General features: G+C 37.3%; 1 protein-coding gene across 4 annotated transcripts in view; it reads left to right on the plus strand.

Annotated features, from left to right (window-relative positions):
- Positions 1-205: 205 nt before the first annotated feature.
- The window catches only part of LOC145693456 (uncharacterized), a 44528-nt gene continuing 34875 nt past the window's right edge, over positions 206-9858 (plus strand). Inside the window, exon 1 of one of the 4 annotated variants that reach the window (XM_081769466.1) lies at positions 206-222. The gene's annotated coding sequence lies outside the window, so the exon portion shown is untranslated. The other 3 variants (XM_081769463.1, XM_081769464.1, XM_081769465.1) reach the window with 3 other exon arrangements.

Raw genomic sequence — 9858 nt, forward strand, 5'->3', positions numbered from 1 at the left:
CCGTCCACGTGCATATCATTTCCCATTGTAATTTTTAGGAACTGGTGGTACGTCCAACTTTCTCGAGGTAGGGGATGGCGTCCTCCCGCGTTCCCCTCACTTTTACCCCTGATAGGAACGCATCTTAATTGCTCATCAGACGTCTTCCTGGAGCTTCAAAACAAAGAGAGAGAGAGTACCAAGCAGTGCTGCTTAGTTTTAAAGACAAATCTTCATTTCAAAGTATACTAAGAAGGGAAATTTAGGTTGTAGCCTATAGGTTTAAATGTCCGAGGCAACAAATTGTTATTGTACATAAACGCCAGTGTTTTGAAAAAGAGGCAACAGCGCGTTAAAAACCACAAGAGAGAGTTGTTGCTAGTTGTCTTGATTTCTTTGCGTTAAGGCAAGAATTTTACAAGGGTAATAGTATACAACAGTACCTCATGATCTGTGCGCGTGGATACTTCCTACTGTTGCACTACGTATAAAAATGATTTTATTACATTTAGAAGTAGTAAGAAGCATCCACGTGCACGTGACATGCGATATGTGTTTCAAATCCCCCACATATACTCATACACTACGTACAAGGGCACATTATTATTCTTCGCATACCATAAAACACAACGAAACGCAACGCAAACCGACGTACATTTTATTTTATATTACTCAGTAATTAAATGAAAGTCGCCTTGTTACCTCATTTTCAAGTTCCTATATCCTCAATGAATAATCCTGCACTTCGTGAGTCCTCGCTAAATGATGAGGCACTGTCGTATACTATATCTTTTACAAGTTATTATTGAAAACAGTGGTAACTCTACTTTGGGCAAAGGCAGTGATATCCTGTCAGTTAATAGTATTGTCGAGCGAGTGAAGGCGGGTTAGAGCCCCGCGGGGCATGTTGTTTTCTGTCTTTCCTTCTTGGGAACTGCAACTGTAACTGTGGGAACCGGTTCAGATGATTTGGTTATTGTCATTGCCCTGCCTAAAGTAAAGACTTGCCAATACGGTTATTTTGTAAATATCTAGCATAGTTGAGAATAAGACTTTTTTTTTCTTTCTTTTTATTTGGTTTAGGCATAACTTCAACTTCCGACTGCATGTTCATGTCTTTGAAGGCAAAACCAATAACTATTTTTCTTGGCAGTCAGGTTCAGTTCCGTACGTTATGTATCAGTATGATCACAAATATCGTACAAGTTTAGACATACTACTCGACATAATTATTGAACAATTCTAATTCTCTACTTTTTATTATCTTTCAGAAGATTTGGTTAGAGCGTTATGACAATAGTGCTCTTACCATAAAATGAATTTCGAGGGGGCCAACAGCAATATTAAATAATTGGAATTCTTGGGAGACTAATATTTAGTATCCCACCAATCTTGCACATATAAGATGTCCGGTGTTATTTACAGTATTTTACAAAATACAGCTGAGCGGGCGAAGGTGGTTAAGGGCCCCGCAGGGCTTGTTTTTTCTACCTTTATCTCAATTTAATCAAAGAGTTAAGTGCTGTATCGCCGGACCAACTTTAGGAAATTTACCTCGTCAGTTGGAGAATTTATTTAAGTTAGTGAGGAAGAATGATTGAATGTCAGGAAATGGGAATAGCAAAAGTTAGCAAAGTGGTTATATTTGTTGGTTGTTTTTGATGTAAGCGGCACTGTATGTGGAGGCGGATGGATTATTTTGCGGAGAGGTACACTTATTTTACTATACGGTTCCATAGATTGTAAAATATACAGGAAAATTTGAGCAAGTCTTTAATTTGCCCATTTCATGTCGAGAATAGAACTCAACCAACCCCACCGGTTCTTCTAACCCGTTCCTACTGCTACTACTACGGCTAATGCTTACACTATGGGTCCGTATAGTAACACTGCACGCTTAATGTAATGTAATCTGACATAACTTAATTAATCCAACCAAATATTACCGAATGCAGTATATTTTCGTACTTTTCTCGATTTTCAAATTGGTCTGGCGATACAGCACTACTGCCTAGACAAAAACAAGGTTCTCTGTTCTGGAAACATGAAACAAGTTGCGTTAATTGCTGTACCCCGGAATATTTTAGAAAGTTTGCCGGATGAATTGGAGAATTTATTAGGAAGAGTGAGTGAATGTCAGGTGAGAGAAATAGTTAAGAACATACTGGTTGTTCCTTGTTTGTTATGATGTAAGCGGCACTATATGTTGAGGAGGAAAGGAGTATTTGTCAGAGAGATACACTTGTTATGAATTATGGGAAAGGCAATGTGAAAATGGTACGTAAATGACAAGATTGTTACATATCCTGTTTGAGTTTTATCGAGTTGTACAAAAGTAAGGAGTGTCAGTTGTTGAAATTGTGTGAAAGGCATGGTTAAATATACAGGTGAATAGTTTCTCGTAAGTGTAGAAACGAAACTATAGAAAAGAAGAGGAACATGTAATCAAACCAAATCTAATCTAATCTGATATATTTTAGTACTTTTTTTTTGGACGGATTTACTATCTCTCACCAAGGTGTGCAACACACAAGCCGTATATTTTATGACATATAAAGTGTTACTACCCTCGTTTATGCGTATACCAACCGCCGCTGACGCGTCTGCTTCCTAGAGAAGCACCCCCTCGCTCGGCTCGAACCTCCCTGCTGAGCTCCTGCCCTGACTTGGTTAGATGGCATTCCTGCTCCTTTTTTGTGCCACCTAGCACAAGTTGGTTCGTGTTTCATGCACTAGTTTTTATGTCATACATTCACACTGTATTTCGGTCAGTAATCACTATCAGGTGTGTGAGGATCGCGACCTAGTATTTTGTGGGTGAAACTAAATAATATTCCTTTTTTTCCGATTTATTGTAGTCCGGCGATAGAGCAGTAATGCCTACTAAATGCCATCCTCTCAAGATTTACGTACCGGTATGAATACAGCGTCGAAACATGTGCAGTAAAATCTATAGTACCAGAAAGCACAATCCGGCCTGCTCTAGATCGCTACTGAAAGGCATGAGTGCATTCAAGTGAGGGCAGGTCGTAGCAGATGGGCATCGGAGAGTGCATCTGTAGAGAATATGCGCGTCAACAGCGTCGGGTATGACTTAGTGAGAGTAATTAAAAAAATGGTGTTTCAGTCACCAAGTTTCTATAGGTCTTAATAATCGTTTCACAGTAGTAACGCTACATTTGTAAAAGAAGGTACAGCTTTTGTATTTCGTGCTGAAACGTAATCTAAAGATGGCGGTTCCGGATTGGACCCACATGAACCTGTTTTCAACGTTGTATTACTACTCATTTGTTACCTTAATATTCCTTACCTACAATTCCTTTTCTTCATTTCCTTCGTTCACTCTTAACTGTTAATTACAAATAGTTCGCTTACTTTCCTCTTCACTAGATAGGCCTAGGTATTCTTTGTAACGTATTACTGCACAAAATTAGTACCTTACAAGTGTTAAGTGTTCCAACTTACGCAGTATTCAGAAATAACTAAAGTAATGAAGGCTTATTTTCTCACGTTTCCAGCCAGGACTACAAACATATTACTACAGTATTAATAATCTTTTTAAGAATGTATGTGTGGGGGGAGGGGGAAGAAGTTACGGAAGGAGCGTTCTATCAAATGCATGTCTCTAGGACATCAAAAACTAACAAACTCATACAAACATGCTTCTTTTCTGCACTATGTTGCCACTCAAGGGGATACTTATATTCATGAAATATGAGTTCTTAGTAGGAAATGCATTGTTGGTTTCTTGGAAGAAGTTTCTTAAGAGAGAGGTTACATTAAAGGGTGCAGATTGTCTTGAGGACAGCATAATGTAACTACAGCATGTCCACGTATGGCATAAAAACTTCATCCATCCTGTATCATATGGCATAAAACTTAACGCATAAAACATAATTTAACTGTAAAACAAATCAACTTGTGCTAGGTGGCTTAGATAAAGTACAAATACTATCTAACCTAGTTAGAGCAAGAACGCAGTAGGGTGGCCTAAGTGGAAGCTAGGGTATGCTTACGTAGGTGGCAGACGCGTTAGATCTGGTGGGTGTACTAGGAAACGAGGAGAATTGAAATAACATTATATGGAATAAAAACATATGCCTTGCCTATACCATAGGTTTGTCCTTTGCGACACTTCTATAATCACTTTGTACATTGTCCTTACAATGGCATTTCATTTCGTCGTGTCTTTTTTATAGAGTACTGCGTGTTAAAGGGCTCATTTCGCGTTTCTGCTGTATACGTGTAAAGTTAATATCCTAGTATATTTTAATCACTTGTACAATCCTATTGTGAAATCAAATACCATATTTCTTTCATTGATTTTACAAATTATGCCTCCATAAAATGGGATAGCACTCAAAAGTTTTGCTCCATTTCATAACATTTGCTTCAGATATACTCCCCTCTTATTGGGTTCTCTTCTACATTTCTGTATTTTGTTCCATTACTGCAGCATACAGATCTTAGGTTAGTTAATAAGTCACTGAATTTGAAACAGTGCCATATTATACTCTGTTGCCTGTTTACCTCATATAGCATCAATACGCGAACTCATGTAGTGTAGAATTTAACTTAATTTTTCTCCCACTTTAATCACCCTACTCTGATAATCTTTAAGACTTTTTTTCGTTACTCCCATGCTGACATTTCATTTGACTGATCATTTCTCCGTACATTTTTGTATTTCGGGGTTCCATCTGTGGCAGTGAGCCCATCGTGAGAAAAAGAGATCTAATACAATTCTTTTATGCACTTACTTACTTTAACCATTGTAAAGCACTTGCAATACGTTTAGACTAGTAACCGTACACTTGTAAACATTAATACAGCTGTAATAATTAGTATTTAATTCTGTCTCCTGCAGGAATTTGTTCCTTATAAAATCTTCTGATTCAAAATATTAGATTTTACCTGTAAGTTTGGTACAGTATGGTGTTCCTAAAGTTGACTTGCACCCAAAAATACAAAGTTATTCGTGTAAAAGTAAATAAGTGTATTTTGGATTACACAGTTTGCAAGGCAAAGATTAAAACAGGCTGTACTCGTTCAGGTTAAGTTTGAACCACCACTAAATTATTTGTATGCAATATTGTCCAAAAATTAAAATTATTTGTATGCAAATATACAAGCCGAGACCATACATAAAGTAATGATGTACAGTAGAGCGTCGATTATCCGAACGACCGCTTAACCGAACCAAAATAAAGGATTTTTTTAAACGTTAATTTTGTGTACTGTGTGTACTGTTCATGCAAACTGCGTATGTAATATGTACATATTTTTGTTTAATAAACTGTACCACATACTATATATTCCTACTAAAGTTGCCTTTGTACGTTACTTTGTAATACTTAAAGAGATGCCTGTTTTTATGAATAAATTTACTGTACAATACTTCTTTTTGGCAAATAAACATGTACAGTTCGATTATCCAAACAAACCAGTTTTCCGAACACCCATGTCCCCCAATTACTTCGGATAATCGACGCTCTACTGTATTTACTTTCTCACGAAATATACTCTTAGTGAGAGTAAGACAAAAACCCACTACATAGAATATTTACGAGTAAACATTAAATACCCACTATACATATGAACATAGTGTATGTGTGTTACCGGCAAAGTAGCATATCATGCACCTAGGCATTGCATACAATGCCTGATATATCTAGCCAAAGTGGGAGATATCCTGTATGACATACTTTGGGTCGTTGATAATACCTAAGAAGAGTTAACCAATGTAGAAAATAAAGTGTTGCGGAAAACTAGTACAATACTCTAATTCTAGTAATTTCTCTTGTACATTAAGCTGTACGTTTATCTCATTCACATTGACAGATTAACTAGAGGCGTCACTTCGGGAGGGCATGGGAAATTGCTTCGCTGAGTTTGAGCTCTGTATATTTTAAGCAATCTAACATATTCATAAAGAATGTAATATTCTCCCCCTCCCCCCAAGCAAAATATGAAATGAAGCTGCTGATCTCAACAATAACTTATTATTAGTCAGTAGCAGTCTTCCCCATTAGCAAGGCGCTGGCGGACATCAAGCGACATCAAGCCACGAAATGGCGGACCGCTGGCGGCTACCGTTGGCGGATCGTCAACGAAATTACACTTATACCGCCAGCGAATCGCTGGCGGTTTTAGGGCTGACCTCGCCATAGTTCCGCTTTGAGTTCGCGCTTATCCCGCCAATGCTCTCTCTCTCTCTCTCTTCATATATATATATATATAGGGACAGTGCAAAAAAAAGGAGGCTCCGGATCTGGTGAAGGTTCCCTTTTACCCTTTCCTTTATATATATATATATATATATATATATATATATATATATATATAGAGAGAGAGAGAGAGAGAGAGAGAGAGAGAGAGAGGGGGGGGGGGGTTCGCTAAGCTGCATGGTTAGCGCGTCATTCCGGATTCGACTCAATTTCAGCTGGAGTTCGAGAGTTCCAGATTTGTAAGATCGGACTAGCATAGTGAGGCAATTGGGGAGTTACCTTAAGTAGGATATACAAAAAGAAATCCAATTAGGCAAGACAGAAATAACGGCACCTGGAAGCGAAGCTGATACGCAGATAGGAATCACAAAGTTCAACATGCGCCATCTGGTTACGTGGCTCTACAGCAAGGAACAGCTATGGTCACCAGATAGTGCACTTCAACTGGGTGATTCGTGATCAGCACATCAGCTCCTAGGCCATTATTACTGACTTACTTAACTGAATGTACACATACACAGTTTCGAAATGTAGGCGCGGTGGCTCAGTGGTAGAGCGTTCACCTCCGGCGCTTGGGGTCCCGGGTTCAAACTCTCCTCCCACTTTCTTTATTCCGCAATTTCATTCATCTCTCATCATCACCGTCTCCTTTAGCCTAAATGGCATAAGAGTGGGACGCAAAACTCAAAGATTTCATTTTATTTCAGTTTCGAAATGTAAAGAATTTCCAAAAACACTTACCTTACAGTGATAGGTTGTAGTCTCCTTAAGATATAATCGATGTACTGAATTCTTCAGAATACATGGTTTTCCCCTACACTACGTAGTTACCTCTTTCCTGTGGCCCAAATTAGAAGAACAGAGAGGGTTAAAATTTATTGAATTTCTTCCGAGTTTATCCACCCGTAACGGAACCCGTGGAACACTAATAAGCAAGGGTAAGTCGTATCCTAATAATATATGTGGTTAAATGTCCGGAGTGATTCACCAAAATCTTTATCCAAGAAAAGAATACATTTAAAAAAAAATCAAATATGCATATTCCATTCTCGTAAGTAGAAAATAAACATTACAAAAATGGCAATCTCAATCCTTTGAAACTGCGCGTTGGTGTACAGGATTTGTCAGTTATTAATTCTGTGACCTACAACCATATCTTTGGTGATTTAAGTAACATCATTTTTTTTTTTTTTAATTTTACTTTTGAGAGTTTGTTTAAATTTTCTCCTCGCCCGATTGCTCTATATACATCCAGAGATTATCCTACTAGTCACGACCCCCATTTTGAGAAACACTGTTTTCTACAATCACTGCAATGGGAGTCCTTAGGGAACTAGCATACAGTTTTAGGGGGTTATGAAAATATAAAATAGTTTTTCTTCTACTGTATATTTATTAAATGGCATTATTTTCTATAACAGCTTTTATTTCGTATTACAAATTTTACTGTTATTCTTAGAAAAGGAAAATTACATACATAGTTTACAATACAAAATAATTAAGACGTCTGCAAGAGATGAACATTAGCTTCGCAAATATTCCGAAAAGATGACTTGCACAGCTTATGTTCACCTAACGCAAAAACACTACTATCATCAAGGTTGACCTCACACCAAATGAAACTTTTCGTTTCGCAACACTTTCAAATAAGGTCCGATTTTATTTTGATCTTATAGTAGACAGAAACACCTGCGTATGTTGCAGCATTATTTCTTTGAAAATGTTGCGAAATAAAATGTGTAATTTTGGTGTTTGGGTGACCTAAGGAAAAATATAAACAAAATTCTTTCAAACGAAAACAATTTTAAATCTTTCTTCGTTGTGCTGTTTACAGTATGTGATGTTAATTGTAAGGAAAGGTGTTGAGTTCTAAAGACAGATACTAAGAAAAATATTCAGATAGTAGCTTAACCCGCGTCAGGTACCATGGGGTCAATTTTGACCCCAAACACTTATACTAACAAATATCCTTAGGTAAACCCGAGCACAAGTCTGTAGTAAGCATAATTTCTGTCTGAAACCAAAGTGAAAAAAAAAAAAAAAAAAAAAGGCTAGAAGCAATTTCGAATAGCCTATATTAAAAGTTACAGCACTGTGAAGAACACTGGGGTCAATTTTGACCCCATGGTACCTGACGCGGGTTAAAATAATTTATGCCTAAAGAAAGACCACAAGGGACAAAATCCATAGTGATGCAAAAAAGATTTGTGACAACTTAAGGAAAAGGAGAGGTAATTTTGTGGATTATGTATTGAGACTCAAGTATAACCTTAATATTAAATAAGCGTGAGACGACTAACAGTATAAGTGTGTAAAACACCAATTTTCGCTCTCGACGAGTATTTAATTCTTTGGGACGCTTCGAGCTCTTCAATGGAGCTCTTTCTCAATCCAAAATAAGTCATTTGTCCGCTATTACGAGTTTATGTTTTTAGTTTCGGTTATGGTTTAGGTCTCACTTAGTGTGGGTTGAAAAAAGAGCTCCATTGATGAACTCGAAGCGTCCTAAGGTATTAAATACTTGTTGAGGACAAAAACTAGTGTTTCTCTTACGTAATTAGTAATTGTTGTGTATACTGTATTCTCTGTACTTCTGGGAAGTGGAAAAATAGTGTTTAAAGATTGAGGAAAATACTTAGACGTTCTTCATTTGAAAAGACTGTTGTGGAAACCTTTAAAAGTCAGTGTCCTTTTTCGATGTCTTTAGTAGCTCCGATATTTCATTTATTAGTTATGTTACTGAATGGTCATGTAATTGCTTTAACATTAAATTTGAAGAAACTACGTGTCAGTCATTGTTTTACCGATCTGCGCGCTCAACGTGAACTTTAACAATTTCACAGGTATGTTTTCTCACGCAAAGATTGTTAAATAACTAGGTTAACACGAACTGTGTGCCATGGGAATGCAAACGAATTTTTCTCTCTCTATACGTGCATTCTCTGTGGCCTTACCCAGAGGAAAGAGAACGCACTTCCGTGCACCTATGAGTTTAAAAGTTGATAATTCCAATATTCCATGGAGCCTAAATATCCCTAATTCAGAAGACCTACATGGACTACAAAATAGTTCTTTGTAACTCGCAAATTCCTGTCCAATGATTAAATTTTCATTTCCTGTTTTCACGAAATTTTTCACAACCACCACCTGTTTTGTGGGAAGGATAACCACACTGTCTTTCAAACTGGATATACAAACTGTGAATTCTTTGAATCTAAACCTTCGACGTCAACAGGCAAACCATCGGCTAATGGTCCAGAGGAATGTCTCAGTTCTAATATTACATCATCTGTGATTTGTGCTGATTCACTTGGAAGTGATTCAAATTCGTTTAGTCTATTCAATAATTGTTGTAGGGGCCGATTCGGAGATCTTACGCACTTTTTTATTACTTGAAGATAATTTTCAAATGGGAATGAACTAAACTTATCTAATGGCCCATATCGCCTAGCGTCATTTGCAATATGGATCAATGAATGTGTATTATACACCAGCATATCTGTACCATAATATTTAATACATTTCTTGACAAATCTCTTCATCAAAACATCCGCATAATCGCACATTTCATTGGTCAGATGATGCTGCACCAATATGTAAGTAGCAACAGACAAGTTTAAGAAATGCTCATACAGCTCTGGCGTTAGTACAA

The sequence above is a fragment of the Thermobia domestica genome, chromosome 8 (assembly GCF_964235325.1).
Source record: "Thermobia domestica chromosome 8, izTheDome1.hap1.1, whole genome shotgun sequence".
Taxonomy (NCBI): Eukaryota; Metazoa; Arthropoda; class Insecta; order Zygentoma; family Lepismatidae; genus Thermobia; species Thermobia domestica.